The sequence below is a fragment of the Onthophagus taurus genome, chromosome 6 (genome assembly GCF_036711975.1).
Source record: "Onthophagus taurus isolate NC chromosome 6, IU_Otau_3.0, whole genome shotgun sequence".
NCBI lineage: Eukaryota > Metazoa > Arthropoda > Insecta > Coleoptera > Scarabaeidae > Onthophagus > Onthophagus taurus.
The window spans coordinates 9,901,741-9,920,420 of NC_091971.1; the positions used below are offsets into that span (position 1 = coordinate 9,901,741).

General features: G+C 36.4%; 1 protein-coding gene across 2 annotated transcripts in view; it reads left to right on the top strand.

The window, feature by feature from the left end:
- LOC111427713 (acetylcholinesterase-like) overlaps positions 1-18,680 on the top strand; it is a 49,434-nt gene that overhangs the window by 17,800 nt on the left and 12,954 nt on the right. The window contains exons 1-2 of one of the 2 annotated variants that reach the window (XM_023062960.2): positions 16,344-16,441; positions 17,699-17,846. The gene's annotated coding sequence lies outside the window, so the exon portion shown is untranslated. Of the gene's footprint in view, positions 1-16,343; positions 16,442-17,698; positions 17,847-18,680 lie in introns of those variants that run through there. The other variant, XM_071196349.1, reaches the window with a different exon arrangement.

The following is an 18,680-nucleotide window of genomic DNA, read 5'->3' on the forward strand; positions in this document are numbered from 1 at the left end:
AGAAATCTATATACCTTGGAAGACAGGTAAATGAAAATAACAAAATGACTTAATTTCTTCAGTCATCACGTATGCGTCAGAAATGCGTCTTGTTGGGTTGCTTTTAAAGAAAGATGCTTCGCCAGATATACAGGGGTGTTCGGGAAAACGGAATATATAAAGGATGGATGACAGGTAACCAACAAAGCAAATGTTCCGCCAAACAATTTTTGGAACTCGCAAGAGAGGCAGACTTAGAAGCAGATATAAATACCAGGTGAAAGAAAGTCTAAAAATACTGGTAGTTAGAAAGTGGAAGGCCAAAGCACGAGATAGAATAGAGTGGAAGCTGATCCTAGAACAGGCCAAAACCCACCAGGGGTTGTGGTGCTAATGATGATGATGAAATGATGTAAAAATGTATGATAATTACAGCGAAAATGGGAATATTTGATTTTGGTGTTTTATTTAAAGTAAATTGAAGAAACGAGAAATAAAATTGATATGGAAAGAGTAAAGTAACTGTCATATGAAACTACAAGTAGAATAGACAATGTGAAATTATAACTGAAAGTCACGAAGGTCGTAAAAATCATTGTGGAATCAATGAAAAGGTTTGCATACAACTACAACTGAAAGTACCTAGATCAACAGGTAACGAAGTTTATTTATGCCTGTGATGTGGCATAAACTCAGTGCGCAAAAATATGACAGAATACTTTTCTGCCAAGAAAATTATTAAAAAAAAAAACATAATTTCGTCCAGATAACTCCGAAGTGAAGGAGACATTAGTTTTGTCGAATATCCATAATTTAAAATAAAACAAACCATAAATTTCTCTTTTATGTATTACAAATGTGAACTAGAATATAAAGTTTTGTTTACAGCAATACGTAATACTTCAATGTTTGACGATTACGTAGTCATCGAACGAGCTACATAAACCGTTTAAACAGATCGGAATGAACGTCATCAGGGGACAAGGCACGTGGAAATGCGGTTCTGGAATTGAAATTGGCCATGGAATTTGTGCTGTTGCCTCGTCGTTCACGTGCAGAGTACCCGGAGGATATTAGCAAGGGGGTAATATGTCAAAGAGAAGTTCCAATTGTCCAAACATCGCGGAACTCGAGAACGGGAATTACGTTAGGAAAAAAAACGACAAGAAGAAGAAAACAAAAGGAAGAGTTTTTCGCCGCCGGTCAAAATTGCGACCCACCCCTCATTCTCTTAGTTCTCCCAACCCCTCCCGACCGGTGGATCTTTTCAATGGGACCAGGTTTCGAATATCCAGGATGTAACTGAAGAACTCCCAGCGAGTGTGCCGCCTTCAGCTTAATGATGTACAGCCGCCGGGACGTCGAGTGTTTTTCTCTAAACCCTACGAACGAAGGAGACGAGCATTGTGCTCTTCGCCTCTTAAAGTTCACCACTCCACGAACGACGACGACGTTATATTATATTTGAGAGAGAAAAAACTCGTAAGAAAAATGAAACGAGGAGACTTTAAAATTCAATCCGCACTTGGTAAATAATCGCGTCGAAACTGCGCCAGATTTCGAAATATAATAAACGTCAAATCTGAGTTAGGTTTTCCCTCGAAGAGTTTTAAAGTGACATTAATATTTATAAACCCTAATATGCCTCTTTCGTCGATTACCCCGATAACTTATGTGGGAATTAAATGGATGCGAAAACTTTCATCTCAACTTCAATTTATGTAATATATTAGCAATACAAAACGATAATCTAATATTAAGAGGTATTTACACGTTTGCATTAACATTCATGATAATAAATTTCAGTTCTATCGCGATTCATTCTAGAACGAAATTTTCAGGTATCACCAAAACCGGTCCCATTTTCGCTTGGCTCTTTGTGCCAGAGAACATCCACGTTCAGGCGATATCACATTTAACGCGATAAAGTAATTTTAAGGCGCGACGCAAGTGCCAGGCCGTTTTCACTGAAACGGATTCCGACATTCGCGAACGCAAAATTACATGCGAAACCCAACCCAACCGTCTCGAGACGAATACAGGAAAAATGCCCCCGTAACGTCACGTTGCATTTTTAAACCACGACTTTTCACAACGAGAGAGGAATACTTTTCTCGTTCAAGAAGAAAATTTCGTACACAATTTTTGTTAGATTGTAACAATACATGTTGCTACAAAGAAAATCTTTTTTACATCATGTCATTAAAAGTAGTTATCAAAACATTTCTGCTCGTTACTCTGATGACGGAAAGAAATTTTGGAACTTTTGTAAACTTAATTGGAAGTATTTCCCTGGATACAGCAAAATTTGAATGAATAAGTACATCTTGTAAAAGATGTAGTAGTTAATTTGTCGGTCCACGAAACTGATATTAGATTGGGAAGAATTGAGCTATCAGCGATCGCAGAATATTACCATACGGAACGCAATAGAGTATGCAGTGTTGTTATTTGTTTTGAAGAGTAAATTTCCTGGATATATACCCGGGGATTTACCCATGATGGGTATTTATAAAATTTAATTTAAATTGAGTTGATGGCAGTTTTGCAAGCACTTCAAGAATGCAGAGTCGATTATCGATGTACCAAACTTATTTATAACATCTACAAGAATGCTACAATGGCGGTAAAGTTGCATGAAAGTACTGAAGAGAGTAGAAGTAGTAAACTATTGATTGTGAGTAAAACGAGGCGATACACTATTGAACCCAAATTGTTCATGATAGTCCTCAGAGTGCATTTAAACAACTGGATTGGACCCAAAAAGGCATAAACATTGATTGCAAATGTTTAATATGATATAGTTCTTATATCGGATAGCCTTGGAGTGATTAAACTAATGCTGAACGACTTAAAGGAGGTGTGTGCAAGAGTCGGGCTAAATATCAACGAGGAGAAATCAAAATTTATGATCAATCTTGTTCCCAACTCTAACATCAACATTGGGGATAATGAGATTGAGAAGGTTGACAGCTATGTATATCTTGGCTATGAGGTTCGTGTATCGAGAGATAATCAAACAAGCGAACTAAACAGAAGGATCACACTCGTATGGGCAACCTACACGAGAAACTTAGAGATATTTTCAGGAGAAAAAGGCTTTCAATCAATGCGTGTTTCCGGTTATGACATAAGGCTCCGAAACATTAACATTAACGGTAGCCACTGCCACCGACTGTCCAAGTAACGCAAAAATAGATGGAGAGGTCGATCCTGGGTCTAACTCTGAGGGACCACATACGAAACGAAGACCTATGAAGAAGAACTGGCGTAAATGATGTGGTCAACATTGTGGAAAAGCTTAAGTGGACCTGGGCGGGTCATGTCGCGCGAATGAAGAATGAGCAGTGGACAAAACGGTTGCTTAAGTGTTGACCACGAGCAAACAGACTAAGTAGACGTCAAAAGAATGACCAACAATTGGATTCAGACAGCACGGAATAGAATCGAATGGAACAGAACAGGGGAGGTCTATATCCAACAATGGTCGCAGAGGGCTGCTTCATGATAATAATCATAATAACTTCATCTAATCTAAATTACGATTCTAATCTAATGATAATACGTCTTTGATTATTGACAATTCCTCGTCGTCAACGTCCTCATCATCTTCCTCTTAATTTTTTTTTGAATCTGATATAACAACATCAATAGAGAGGGTGATATGGAGGTCAACTGTACCTAGAAGATACCATTGAAATACTGAAACCATTGAATATTTCAAGTTTTTCATCATACTTTAGCAACTAACTGATTGTAGTATTTGGTAATTCCTCAAAGACTATATTAACAGCTATTGCAGTTCCAAGTTTTGCAAATGCTCAAGCATTATTGGAACTATCAACCTATAGCACTATCCTCTAATTAATAAATTATGAGTTAATTATTGTCATGGTTAACTATTTCCACCCTAAATAACTGATAATGATTGTTGATACAAAATTGTAAGAAAATTTGAAGTTTGAAAAGAGAAGGCTTTAACGTAATTTTCCCTAGTGGCCCCATTCGGGTTTCGCTTAATCGCTAATCGATGTCAGTCATAAATTCCGGGGGCCGCGGCCTCGATCAATTCTTTACACACGTAACCTCCTCCTCAAGGTTAAAGGGAAATGCACCCGCCTCGTCGTCATCGTCGGAACAAGTTCTAGGCCATTGCAATTGCCGTCGTCGTTGTCGTCTGTCCGCAGCTGGTCTTCAGCACATGTTCACGGCGGGGGCTAGCGGCGTTGCGGTGGCCCCCCTGTTTACGCTACCGCCTCAGCCGCCGTCATCGATCTGATCCACCCCGGATCTCCTCCCCGCCCCTTTTCCACCTTGAGTTTCACCTCTTCGGACGACCTATCCTCTTTCGGTAAATCGTTTACGCAATAAAACGAAAAAAAATTAGCTGTAGCATGTTTATAGTAGCTACATTTGTATGTGCATATATTTAGTTAGTTAAATAATCGTTAGTTCATTTAGTGTGCCATTTGAATAAATACGATGGTTAGGTAGTTAAAACAACACAGTTTGCGTTACATTATCCGGTTCTATCGCCGTTTTGACTCGTAATTACAAGACGTAAGGGGATTTCGGAGCTAAATTACCTTCCTTGTACAAACAGAAGCGTTGGATACACGTTTAGACCAAAATGGGTACCATCCCTCACGTTCGGCAAAATTCGCCACCACCTCTATTTACATACGTACGGTTGTGCCACCTGTGCGACATTCGGCACGTATCCACGTGCCGCAGCACGTGTTTATATTGAACATGGGAATAATAAAAAAGGTGTGGTATTTGCAAAGTAAGCTCACAAAATGAGTTACAAGGTGAAATAAAGGAAATAAGAGATAATTAAAAGAAGAAAACGATCTAGTTAGCCATTTCTCACTTAAAATCAATTTTTAATTAACACTAAATCACCGGTAGGAAGAAGTCCGTTCAAATCTCGGCCCATTACGTTCGAGCTCAGAGTACTAAGTTCGCTGATCAATCCGCAAGAGAAAGAGAGGTTGTGAACGATCGTGTTGGAAAGGGATGGACGTCAAGGTCAGTACAGAAGGGTAGACGATGGTGGTGGAGGTGGTGGCGGGCGTCGCGACGCCGGCAAAGTATATTAATCGTATATCGTGCACGGCACCTTTTCTCTCTGCCCGGTACGGGACTGTCCCGCGTAAATGATGTCCTTCCCGTTTCCTTTCGCTAACGAACTGTTTTGATATGCTGGGACGATAGCGTGCACGATCGTCCGGGACTTCGCCCCGCGATCGTAAGTCTTTCACGACTACTAGAACTGGGCCACGTACCACTTCTTGTTTTATTAGATTTATTAGAATAAATTTGAATGCGAGGTATCTGTTACATAACTCACTATGTCCAAGTTTTGTTCATATCAGATTTTATACTATAGAAATTTTTTAAACATCTTCTCTTCTGACTTACTACATATACAGTGTGTATCAAAATTATACAGTTAGACTTCAAACAATCATTTTCGTAAGTTATTGTTTTAAAAGAGGCAAAAGTAAAAAAGCGGCGGGTGAATGTCGAGAAGTTTGCTAACACCTTGAGAATTGTGGTATAAAGGCATCTGAAAGAGTCGGCAGACGTCGTAACAATACTCATGATGTTGACATTGTTGTTGCTATGATGTTATCAGGACAAGAAGGATTACTGCTCTGCTTCTTGTACCACAAAAGAGTATGGAGGGCTCTCCATATTGAAGTCGTTTACACATATCCTGGAAGACTTTGAATTTTGCTGACTTTTGTAATTGACAATCAACACACAAAGGAAATTATTCAGATATTGTAATTACATTAACAAAGTAGGAGGGACAAAGTATGACTGTGAAGTGCGCTGTAAAGGAGCTATTGATGGTGATAAATGAGCTGGGTTTCGAGATGTCATAGAAACAACTAAGTATTCTGGAATACAAATAGTTAAATCAAGAGTTATTGTGTTAAAATACCTTGAATTTACGGTATGCAAAGACCTTGAGAAGACCACATACAATATAATAATAATAATAATGCTTTTATTAATACGTCGCAAAAAAGAAAGAAAATAAGAATACATTCTTAGAAAATAGACTTATTTTCTGGACAAGGTTCAGTTTGGTTATTAACAAACTGCTCTTCCACTTAATCCAGAATATATAGAAAATATATACAGGTGTCCCGAAACTCAACATCAAGCGGGCACTGGGTGAGAGGCCAACCCATACCTGCTCTGATAAAAATAAGACAAAAATTCCATGTCTCTTACAATTAGTTAAGTGGTAATAGACATATTTTTGAAAATGTTACAAATGTGCCAAATCTTTAGATACTAGGGTCAGAAATGTTCGCAATTTAATAGTATTTTTTTTAATAATGTATTCCTTATTAACCATGCTACTATAGAAGTCACAAATCAAACAACAAAAGTCGTTAGCTTTGCAGAAAAGCATATTAGTTTAATTGAGTTAAGGTTGAAAAAATTTATGTCTATTATGTTTGACACAAGATTACTAAAAAAAAGACTAGTACAACACCCTTGGCAAGTTATTTTAAAAGATTGCCTGTTTAGTCAAGTTTCCAAAATGGTACAACACTTGCCATTTTTCTTTTTCTAAAAAATATTATTGCCTGTTTTTCTGCAAAAAGCGCGTTATTTAAAAAATTCTTACATTCGTATGTTTTTTTGTATTTCATCCAAAATAATTTACCAACGTTGTTAGAAGATGTGCCACTCAATATCTAGAGAGAAATGCGATTTCAACAAGATGGTTGCCCAGCCATTATGCTTGTCCTGTACGGGATTGAATACAGAGTATCCCGAAAGATGGATTGGGCGTCTTGGTTCGATTATGTGGCTTCCTCATTCTCTGGGCCTAAATCCCTTTGATCTTTTATTAGGATTGCATAAAAGAAACAATGTATTAAAATCCGATTGAAAATCTTGCCGAACTGCGCCACAATATTTATACAGCAACAGAAGAAATAAATGCAAGCAAAGAGACTTGTACAACTAGTAAAAAGATCTTTTTGCGCGCGATGCAATAAAATTAATAATTCCTTTTGTTTAATTTTGTCTTTAGGAACGATTTTTAACATTTTCAAAAATATGTCTACTCGATCAAAGAAGACTACTTAGGATTTCATCCATTACAAACTAAACGCACTATCTAATTTTTGATTGGACATGGACAAACTCGTGGTTTTTGAGTTTGCTGGATGTAAAATAATGAATGCAAAAAAATCGGTTATGCCATACAGACTTAAAATGAGACAATGTTCTTCGACACACAATCACACAAACTGAATTTAGTCATTAATGCTCAGTTTAGAAAATTCATTACGAAACTTGCAAAAAAAATATAAGGTCTTTGAAGATCTTGTTATGAATGCAAAGTAAGCGCTTCGTCAAGGTGTTAGCATAAATTTTCTTGATGTTGAGAAGCACGCAGGAAGCAGATAGATATATAACGCTTTAGTTTGCAACGGTGCATCAAGAAATTAGCAAGGCAAGGTAAGCAACTAACAACCGATTAAACCCTTTATGATGTTTCCAAAGAAATTGATTTTTTCTGCCAGATGAAGCAATAACTATTTTTATAATCTTTTGATAAAGTTTCGTCAAGCACTTTTTCCATTGAAAGTAGTTTTGGCACATTGAGGAAAATGAAGACAAAGTCAAGTCTACAATTATGTACTGCCCAGCGAATGAGTGGAATAACAGAATTTTCCGATAAATCAACAAATTATGGTGTCCTTTTCTCTACTTAACTTCTAATTTCAGAGCTTTTGGGTCAAATATTGATTTTTAACATTTTTTGTTAATTTCCAAGAATTTTCCTATGATTAAATATTTTATCTTTATATTTTGCCAATATGAGGGAAAATAAAAGAATATGGAGTGATGATATATATATATTTTTTTTGTTTGGCAATTTTTATTAGGTGAGTACCATAAAACACAAAACCCCAACCGTCGCTTTGAGTCGAACAATGGACTTTATATGTTGAATTTTAATGCCTCGCATTTCCATTTTGAAATTCGCATGAAAGCAGCAGGCTCCCGTTCTGGCGAATCCAATAAACTGCCGCTCTCATGGATGCATAGGATGTTCGAAAATAAAAATGGTGAAATTAAATTTTCTTTCAAAAATCTCTATTTCACCAAAAAAAGAAAAAATCATCAATCGATTACGTTGCGCTAGTAATAATTGGCCCCTATACGGTTGATTGCGGTAATTATAAGAGAGTAAACTACGGATCGATTTAAGCTGACCTTTTTGCCGGTCGTATTTTTGAGGGCGGCCAAAAGCGTTTATTTCCTTCCAGGGATAAGACGAGGATGCTTTCAACGTTTTAGATCGTAGATACCGCTCACGTCGAACGAAGCTTTAAAACGGGTGCTTCAAGTCCGCCGCGCGAAGATGAGATAGGACACGAAACCCCGTCTGAGGTTTAAGGGTACGACGCGAAAGGGAGCGTTAAAAGTCCCCAAAAAGCCGGTTTACTTTTCGCGTTTACGGCTAGGTTAATTTTAATAAAGGGGAGCGCGAATGACTCCAAGATCGTTCGTAATTGCATCTTCGGTAAATAAATCGTCGAATAACGGCGGCGAGGACAATCGATGGAAGAGAAACTTGAAATTATTTAATACCCAAGAGGTGAGGTTTGACTCGAGATTCATCAATCTTCGGGGAGGAAATTTTAGTCCGCGACCGTAAAAATATGTCATATTTCATGGCTCATTAAGTCTGAAACGACTTCAGAGTTGTTCCTTCCTGTAAAATATTTTATGGAACGTAGGTCGCTTTTCCCCCAACTTTTTGAGGGTAATGATATACAAAAACGGTCTAGAACTTTTCCTATTTCTTTCTATTTAAAATATATATTTTAGATCTATATACAGGGTGATTCACATAACAACCGACACAGAGCAGGGACATGTAGAGGACAATAAATTAAGATGATTTAACGCAATTTATCTCTATACTAAATTGTACCCCTGAGGAGTTATAGGCCTTCAAAGTTGGGTCTTAAATTTTTAAATCATTGAATATCTTCGTAATACATTAAGCTAGAAAAACCAAATTTGGTATACGTTATGAGTGTACTGAAGGTATTAATTGGTAGCAAATTGAGACCAATTATGGCATTTCAAAGGATTGATTAAGGGTGATGGTCTCCTAAATTTTGACAGATTTTTTTAACCTTTTAGTGGATTTAACACATTATTGCCTCATTTCATGTGGAATTTAATTCTAAAACTTTTTTTACTCTTATTATTTTTTAAAAAACATTGTCGTTTTCATAAAACACTCAAATAACTAAAGACACGTATTTTGTTAATGCTACTTAACATCATCGAAAATTCAGTAGTCGGCTGTGAAATTGTACGTCAAACTTGACAAATAGGTTATAAAACCTTGTTGTCAAATAATTTTATAACCTATTTGTCAAGTTTGACGTACAATTTCATAGCCGACTACTGAATTTTCGCTTATTTTAAGTAACATTACGAAATAAGTGTCTTTAGTTATTTAAGTTTTTTATGAAAACGACAAAGTTTTTTAAAAAATATTAAGAGTAAAAAAAGTTTTAGAATTAAATTCCACATGAAATGAAGTAGTAATGTATAAAATCCGTCAACAGGTTAAAAAGATCTGTCAAAATTTAAGATACCATCACCCTTAATCAACACTTTGAAATGCCTCAATTGAGTTCAATTTGCTACCAATTAATACTCTTGGTACACTCATAACGTATACCAACTTTGGTTTTTCTAGCTTAATTTATTACGAAGATATTGAACTTTTTAAAAATTTAAGAGCCAAGTTTGAAGTCATAACTTGAAGTTATAACTCCTTAGGTGTACAACTTAGTATAGAGGTAAGTTACTTTAAATCATCTTAATTTATTGTCCTCTACATGTCCCTGCTCTGTGTCGGTTCTTATGTGAATCACTCTGTATAATAAAACCTTGGTATAATATTGGATTAATACGGCGAAGAGAATGTCCGTTATAGCCAATAGTCCATTATATGAATAATTTTAATCCACTCAAATTCAGACAGCTATCCATATCGTTGCACTCTAAGGATTGCTACCACAGAATCATGATATTTTCTGCTGCTATATCTCGAGTACAGGTGCATAGCTTAGCAATTCTGCTGATTTTCCCGCTTGATAAGGATACTGGTGGCGGCTCAGTGGACCGGATACCAAGGGCACCGTACGGATATACCGTTCCAGAACTTTTTCAAGGGTTTTCAACAGAAATGACGTTAGGCTGATGGGTCGAAAAGCATTATTAGTAGGGACCGAACGGCCTGCTTTGGGCATATAAGATACCCTTACCTAGGTCTATTCTTCCGGTACATATTTCCAGGCGACACTCGCTCTGAAAATTTTTACCAAAATTGGCAACAACAGTGATCTTCCTTGCTGTAACAAAGCCGGAAAGATATTGTCTTCTCCAGGCGATTTGAACGGCTTAAACGTTTGAATCGCCTGATCCACGGATGTGCAAGTAACGACTTTTCTAGCCACACTCCAATCCGTATTTGAGGGGCGCTTTGCCTTGCAGGAATAGCTCGCTGTGGCATTATCAGCCCTCATCATCAAGCTTCCTGGGAAGTGAATCTGCATGAGAAGCTCTAACATGGCTCTGCTGGGTGCTTTCACTCCCTCACAGAACCTCCTCCAAGACTCTCTTTTTGCCTTACGTATGTTTTTGGTGTAATTCGTTAGAGTTTGTTTATATTTCTCCCATTCACCTTAAGTCTTGGCCCGGTTAAAAAGCCTCCGGACCTCTTGTCTTTCGGAGCTAAGAGATTCGTTCCATCAGGGTGTGCCCCGATTATTACTTATCACCTTCAATGGACTGCTGCTGTGATAGGCAGAACGAATTGCTACAGAGATCTGCTCCGTGGCCATTTCAATCAGATCACAGTGCTACGGGGATTACGGTACATACAGTTCGATTTCATCCCTAGGAGGTTATCGTGGAGCTCAATATAATGTCAAGTACCTCTGCTCTATTTACTAAAACTAGAACTAACTCAGTTCTAGTTTGCTTGGTTGTAGTTTATTTTAATAACAAAAAATTGTGATTAATTTCATAATTAATTAAAACTTCATTGAACATATTAAAATACCAACATTAAATTAACACGATTTTTTTTTTCATGATTTTTTTTTAATAGGTAATAAACACGCTTCATACATATTTTACGTGCGTAAACGTTCCATTCACAGTCGCGTGTTTGTTATAATTTATTCATTGACGAATGCAAATCGTGTTGTATTACGTAAAGGTAAATTTTTAACGCTACGTGATTAAATCGTGTATTATTTACGCAATAACGGTGATTAAAAACGCGCATATTAAATTACGAAATTTTTTCCCGTCCCCTTGGGATTTGTAACTTATTTTCGTAACTTGCATTTTTCCCCTTATTTTCTGCGCGTCAACGGGCCGACCCGAGCGGAAGTAAAGAAGGTCGGTTTTCAAAGATATAATTCCCGGAACCCTACTAAATTACCAGAGTCGCAAACAAGGTCTTGCGATGCAAAATTACACCTGCAACGTCGCTACTGCCGGTTTAATAAAGCTCTTATTCTGCGCTTCTAACATTCTGGCGCATTGACGCTTTTCATTTTCGTTTTCAATTTTTTTTTGTTTTTTCTTTCATTATCGCGAAACGAATCTAATATCCTACTCAAAAATCCCTCGGTGAAAAAGAAGGCAACAACGAAAAAAAAGCAATTGACGGCTTTTAAGGAAACAAAAGCGGGTCAAGTGTTCAACGCGTTTTTGTTTTAATAACCACCGGCATTTTAACCGGAAATGAGAAATCTAAAGTGGTCATGGATTTCGTTGAAAATACGTTATGCACTGAAATTGAAATGAAACTTTTAGATACCAAGTTTGCACGTTTATAATTTTTTAAACAACCAAAACGTTTATTTGTTTTATTTTTTTCTTGTTAAAAGCTGTTCTACTCAAGATATACAACTAATTTACTTAAAAGCACACTCGAGGCAAGTTGAATCCGTTTACTGAAAAACGAAGCCAACGATACCAAAGTTAGCTTTCCAACTCAATTACGGTTATTTATGTGTAACGTTATCGCGTCGCTTCCAATTCAATTATTTATTAGTACAAGTTTATTGTTTTTTTTTTTGTAACAGGATGGATTTTGGGGATGAGGTAAATTCTGCTGGCGACAAACTGAAAAGTCCGGCTGACGAGGGCCGATAAGGGTTGCTTATCTACGAGACCGGAATTGAGTCGTCGGCAATGGCAACCTTTCTAAACTCGTTTTCCGCTATCGGCTGCTGCAACTAAATCGGAAATCCGGCAACCGTGATATCTTCATTATTGGACTCATATTCTCCGCTTCCGTTTCGAACTCACAAAAAATTTTCGTTGAAAAAAATATAGTTCGAAAAATCTTTATCGAAAACGCTTTACAATGGATGAAAATAAAGGATGGAATGTTGAGATGGGGAGAGTGGTGGTGAACGTGTATTAAATTATTCAGGGCTAATTGCAAACTTGACACGGTCGGATTCTATTTTGGGTCACTTTATTTCGAGGATTGTTTCTATTTTTGGCATTCTGCGACGAAAATGATTTTAACAGGTTTACATATTTTACTTTAAAAGTTTTTTTTTAATCATATTTTAACGTTTTCAAACAAATTTCTTGTGAAAAATTGAATAACGCAAAAAGACTTGAACGAAGAAATAAGCTGTAAAAAGCATCTCTTACGAAAATAAAAGGCAAGTTCCGGATGTCTTGAAAACTTTTGAATATTTCCGAGTACAGTTTCCGAGCATACCACAGCAACGCTGCCACTCCCAAACGTTAATCCTAAGCGGGGTAAGGGAGGAAATTGCTGCAGAATTCGCAACGGTCGTTTGAAAAATTGCCAAGACCGTGCGAGAATCGAAAACTTGCACAAATTTATTGATTACAACATGAACTTATTAGACATCAATTATTAAGTTGAAAAATTTGGTAAAAAAGAAATGGTGGATGCGCCTGGATGAAGCCTCATTTTAGATTCTTCCGCTATTTTAAGTTATATTTTAAATTAAGTCTGTTAGGTCACGTGAGGTTAATCTTCTGTCTCACGTACAGCCTTCGAGGAGTCTCGTCGTAAAACCTGCATACATTATTCAGTTTGGCCCGTCAACGGACCTGGGTGCACCCTTGCCCTGCCCTCGATGGAATCTTAATGTATTCCGGGATTGGCTCGACATTGCCCTACCCAATCCGGAAGGAATTTACTTTATAAGAACCTTTCACAATCTGTTCTGAATATCACACATAAAATTTTTAATTTCTTTAGTATAATTTTGTTAATAAATAAACTAATTTGGAAAAAATTTTTATTTTCCATATAAATATGTATAAAAAACTAATTTGTTATTGTATATAAAAAATAAATTAAACTATCCCGCGTTTTTCACGTATTCGTTTTTACACGGTTTATTGATTTGACACGTTTGTGATCAAAAGAAACAATTTTTAACTCGATTCTATATAAAAATCCACCTTAATTGATAGATATAGTTGATATTTTGCTATGTGGCAGTTTTATTTCAATATTTCAAACAGTTCATGCATTGAACATGTGTCACGCGAGCTTTGATTGTGTACGATGACATATTTATGTTATAAGGTCGACGTAAACCGAAAATTGTGGCTGTGTTTTCAATAAATCTGCTTTAAATGTGCGTAAATAAAGCTTATGCATCAATAAAGATATAGGAGATTCCCTCATATGCATAAAGATGCACTCATTACACATTGTTTTATTGCTACTAACGACAAAGAAAGAAAATTCATCCCGGCAGAGAAACATTATATTATTATATTAAAGAATTTACCATAAACTTATAGATTTTGATTAAAAATTCATTTTTGAGCACATTTTTTATGCTTAATTTGGTGATAATGAATTCTTTTGAACCGATAGTTTCTTTAAATCAGGTTAAATCTGTTCGTCTGGATTCATTCACTTCTAATACTTGTATTGATACAGTATAAATCCCATTAGTCCTTGTATATCCTCCGGCCACATAAACCAGTCGAAGAAAGTTCCGAAGACCAGAATGTAGCTCAAAGACGAGTCCTCGATTTTCTTGTAGTCTTAACTCGCATTTCCCTAAGTAGTGAATCACGAACTTGAATCACGCTTTTGTAGACCATGCTGTAATGAGATTAAACTTATATTTCTTCGTACATAAAATGACGCAACAATGTGTAATATAACTAAGTTATATTAAATCTATACGTTTTCTGAAATTATATGAAATGGAAAAAATCTGATAGTTTAAATATTTTTATACTTAATTTCATATAGTAATATATGAATGCAGTAACCATACTTACCAAACTACTGTGTACTTGCACTGTCGCACATAAAATGCAACATAGCTTAATAGTACAGGCAATGGGTGGAAAAGTTTTGCTTGATAAAAAGTTTTCGGCCGTTTTAAGAGACGCACGGTTAAACACGGATGTTTCTAGTTCTAGGTCTTGTGTTCTAGTGTTAGTTCTAATTTTGCACTAGCACTATCGTTAGAACTAACACAAGACCTAGAACTAGAATCATTCCTGTTTAGCCGTCTTGAGAGACGTGTGGCTAAATCCGAATGTTTCTAGTTCTAGGTCTAGTGTTAGTTCTAGTTTTGCACTAGCACTATCACTAGAATTAATACTAGACCTAGATCTTGAAACATTCGGATTTAGCTGCACGTCTCTCAAAACGGCTAAACCCGAATGATTCTAGTTCTAGGTCTTGTGTTAGTTCTAGTGATAGTGCTAGCGCAAAACTAGAACTAACAGTAGACCTAGAACTAGAAACATTCTTCGTTCTTTGGACGCACGGCTAAATCCGAAACTGGTACTTCTAGTTTTAATTCAATAAAAATATGCAGCACAGTGATATCTAGTGCTAATTAGCGCTACCTAGCACTGTCACTAGAACTAACATTTGACCTAGAACTAGAAACATTCAGGTTTAGCCGTCTTAAGAGACCTATAGCTAAATCCAAATGGTTCTGGTTCTAGGTCGTGTTAGTTCTACTTTTCGTTCAATACAAATATACCACAATCTAACGCTGAATAACAATTAAAACTAGAATTAATAATGCATTTTATGTGGGATAAAGTAAATAGGTACGCCCTGTTTTCTATGGAAATATATTTTAGTATATTGCATCTTAAGTGAAATTCACTGTATAGTGGCTACGTTATGTTCTATTGTCACGAGAAGTTAGTTAACGTAGAAAGTGTAAATGTTTCAAATGCGTTATTTACATTACTGCTATTAATATAATATTCCTCCATTTCTACCTCGCCCTTTTACTGAAACATCCACGTATACGAAGTAATATTCAGAATAAGCTTAATGCTTGTAACACAACATTGTAGGTATAGTTATTCTTATGATAATCGGGTGTTGTAATCTTATAAGCAATATTTTTCTAGTTGTTAATGTTGATGGTACCTAATATAGAAGATACAAAGGCAGAAAACTTCTCTTTCGACAGAGAATGTTCTTCAGCTATCCCAAAACCCTACGATGATAGAAAAACACTAATATTACCAAATTTTGTTATTAAAGAGATTTTGCAATACCAAAAGGAGTAAATTGAGTATGTACTTTTTAGCAACAATATTTGATGGACCTAAAATTAACCTAATTTACCAGTATCTCATTTAAGTTTTCTCTCTTTTTTTTAATTATTTTCTTTGTAGAAGATAGCACAATTTACTACAAATACTTCATTCTTATAAGAACTGTTCATGTTGCCAGCTTTCGTCAGTTTGTCAGCACACAGCTTTAAGTATTTTCGCAGAGAACATGTTTTACTAATTCCTCGTCGTGCTCGCAAGTATGTCAAAAAGAGTTGTCAATAATTCTCGGGTTGCACAATTTATTAAAGAAATTTTTATATTAATAATACAGGAAGTATTATTAGACATGTCTTCTAATCATGTACTAGTTTTGTAAGTGGCACCTTCCCTGCCCTTAGTAAAAAATTCAATATCTAGCGATTTAAAGTAACAAAAATTGAGGCGTTATCGGCACAAACATATCACAAATAAATGTCGTTTATGAAATTGAGATGATTGAGATGTGAAGGTTAGAGTGGGTTGAAGGCAGACTGCTATTGACAGACTATCAGCTATTGTCGATAATATGCGATGATATGCAGAGTAATGTTACTGATGTGTATCAATTTAAGATTTGGTTTGCAACAAATTATTTTTACGGCACACTTGTTGTGTCTCTGTGATAGTAGGGTTGCATAATTTCTTTATAGACTATTTTTAATTGTGTTGTTGTGGTCGATCCGAGATTTCATCAGTTCTTCCTGTTGGTTCCCTTTGGAAAGGAGAAGACGTTTCACCAAGATCTCATCTAACATCTTCTTTGTCGTAGTCTCCTATCGGCAAACTCTTGGTATTACTTTTGAATTTGTTGTTTTTAATTAATTTATTTATACTGTTTGATATTTATGAAGTTATTGGAACCAAATAATCCGTTTCCATTGTTACATTTACATCATTGAATTATTTGTTGTATTAAATTCCGAAAATAAAGCTTGTTTATGTCGATATAGTTTTTGATGTGTCGGTATTACTTAGAATGTTATTAATAAATAAACTTGTTTACGTTAATTAAGGTAAAAAATAAATAAAATCAGGTCAGTCACGTAAAATAGGGGTGATTTTAACGTCTAGCAGTTAATTTGAATAACCGCCTCGTTCTCTTCGGACGAGAGAAGAAGAGGCTCTCCGTGTAAAACACGGCTGTTAGTGATAAGTGAATTTTCGCGACGGAAATTTGCATTTTCCCGACGGCAGCAACCGAACTAATTACGGGCCGACTTAAGTTGGTTATTTACCCCTAACTTTTCCGTTATCTCGGTTCCTCAGTCAACGACGTCGGCAACGACTAATTTGACCGGCAATTATTCATCCCATGTTGCCGTAACCGGCGCCATTGGTGTCCTAATTGCGTCACCGACGACCCCCATTTGGCCCCCGCATACCCTCCGCAATGGGGGGAGGGCACTGCGCCAACGGAACAATTAGACAAGTAATTGGTCCCAGAAAGATTATCACGAAACAATCCAATCAAAAATTCTATAATTATGAAATATGGGCGTTTAAATAAAAAATTTGAAATCGAATTGCAATACAAATCGGTGTAGGTGACAATTTTTAAAATATTATTCCACGGTTGGAAAATATAACATAAAATGCCAATAACGAATAACGACCGGCAATTTTTATGAAGTTCGATGCATTCCAATCGTGCGAGATCATGGCATATTCAAAGCTATAGGGGGTTCCCGGAGGGTGGTTGGACATCCTTTTCCGATCGGAACGTCCCGAACACGTTGCGCAGGGTATAAATAATTGCAGAGTCGCCGGTGTACGGTTCTCTCAATTTATGCGAGTTTAATTACAACTGAATTATTGGGTCAACGTTCCTGTCGCGTTATCCACCCTACAGAAACCATTCTCTTTCTCTCTCTTTCTCACTTTCATGAAATTGTAGATAGTCACAAGTAGAATGCAAATTCTGCAAACCTTTACTTGACACTAACAAACAGAATACTATATTCAATCTTCTCAAACAATTTATCTAAGAAATAAAATTAGAATCATTATAGATTTGAGCATAATTAATTTAATTTCTATCTATTTTCAGAAAAGCTATGAAGTGGATGACGTTAACCTTGTAACCTCATAACCTCGTATTCAACTTAGATTGCGAAATCTTGGTGGAAACAAGCAAACAATAAACGGAGGAGCAATAATGCCACCCTGCGGCAAATCATCCTGTTGACATTTGTTACGTGAGTATGACACGTGGTAATAAACGCGTCGATCATTGGCGTCAACAGCCTAACGACTGTAATTCTGCATATCCTGCGCACAAGGCTAATTGCGTTTTATATCCGGAACGTTCGTTTTAGATAAGCACATTTGCGACGAGTTTTATTACCCCGTTCGTTTCGGGGCGCATGGGACGAGTTGATAACGCGCCCGCAGGACAATATGTATTTGCTAGTCGTGCACGGACACGTTTGCACGTTGGGTGTCGTGAATTTCAAAGGGCCATTGCCTGTTTTGCATAATAATCCTTTAAGTATGTTAGACTATGAGTATCATCTCTTTGTGTGACGACGTGCCGAAACAACAAAATTGAACTACTCGTTGTGGATCTATCTAAAAAGTTTCCCACTACTTTATCACTTCTTAAAACTTTTAGATTGAATCAACAAAAGTTCGTTTCGATATTTCTTTAGTTTTTTTAAATCCTTGAAATCCACTTTATATTTCAATCATATTACAGTAAAATCTTGATATAACGGATTAACACGGAGAAGGGAGTATCCATTATAGCCAAAAGTCCTCTATATGAATCATTTTAATGCACGTAAATTTGAACAACTATCTATATTGTTGCGTTCAGTCTACGTGGGTTTATATTTATACTAAGGATGGTAGAATCTAAGAAGATTGTTATATTCTGGGAACAGGTGCACAGCTCAAAGGACCGTTCGTGACGTCAGCGTTCAATTACAATTAGAACTAGAACTATAGTTCTAGGTCTAGTATTAGTTCTAGTTTTACACTAGCATTGTTACTGGAACTAAGAGTATACCTAGAACTAGAATCATTCGGGT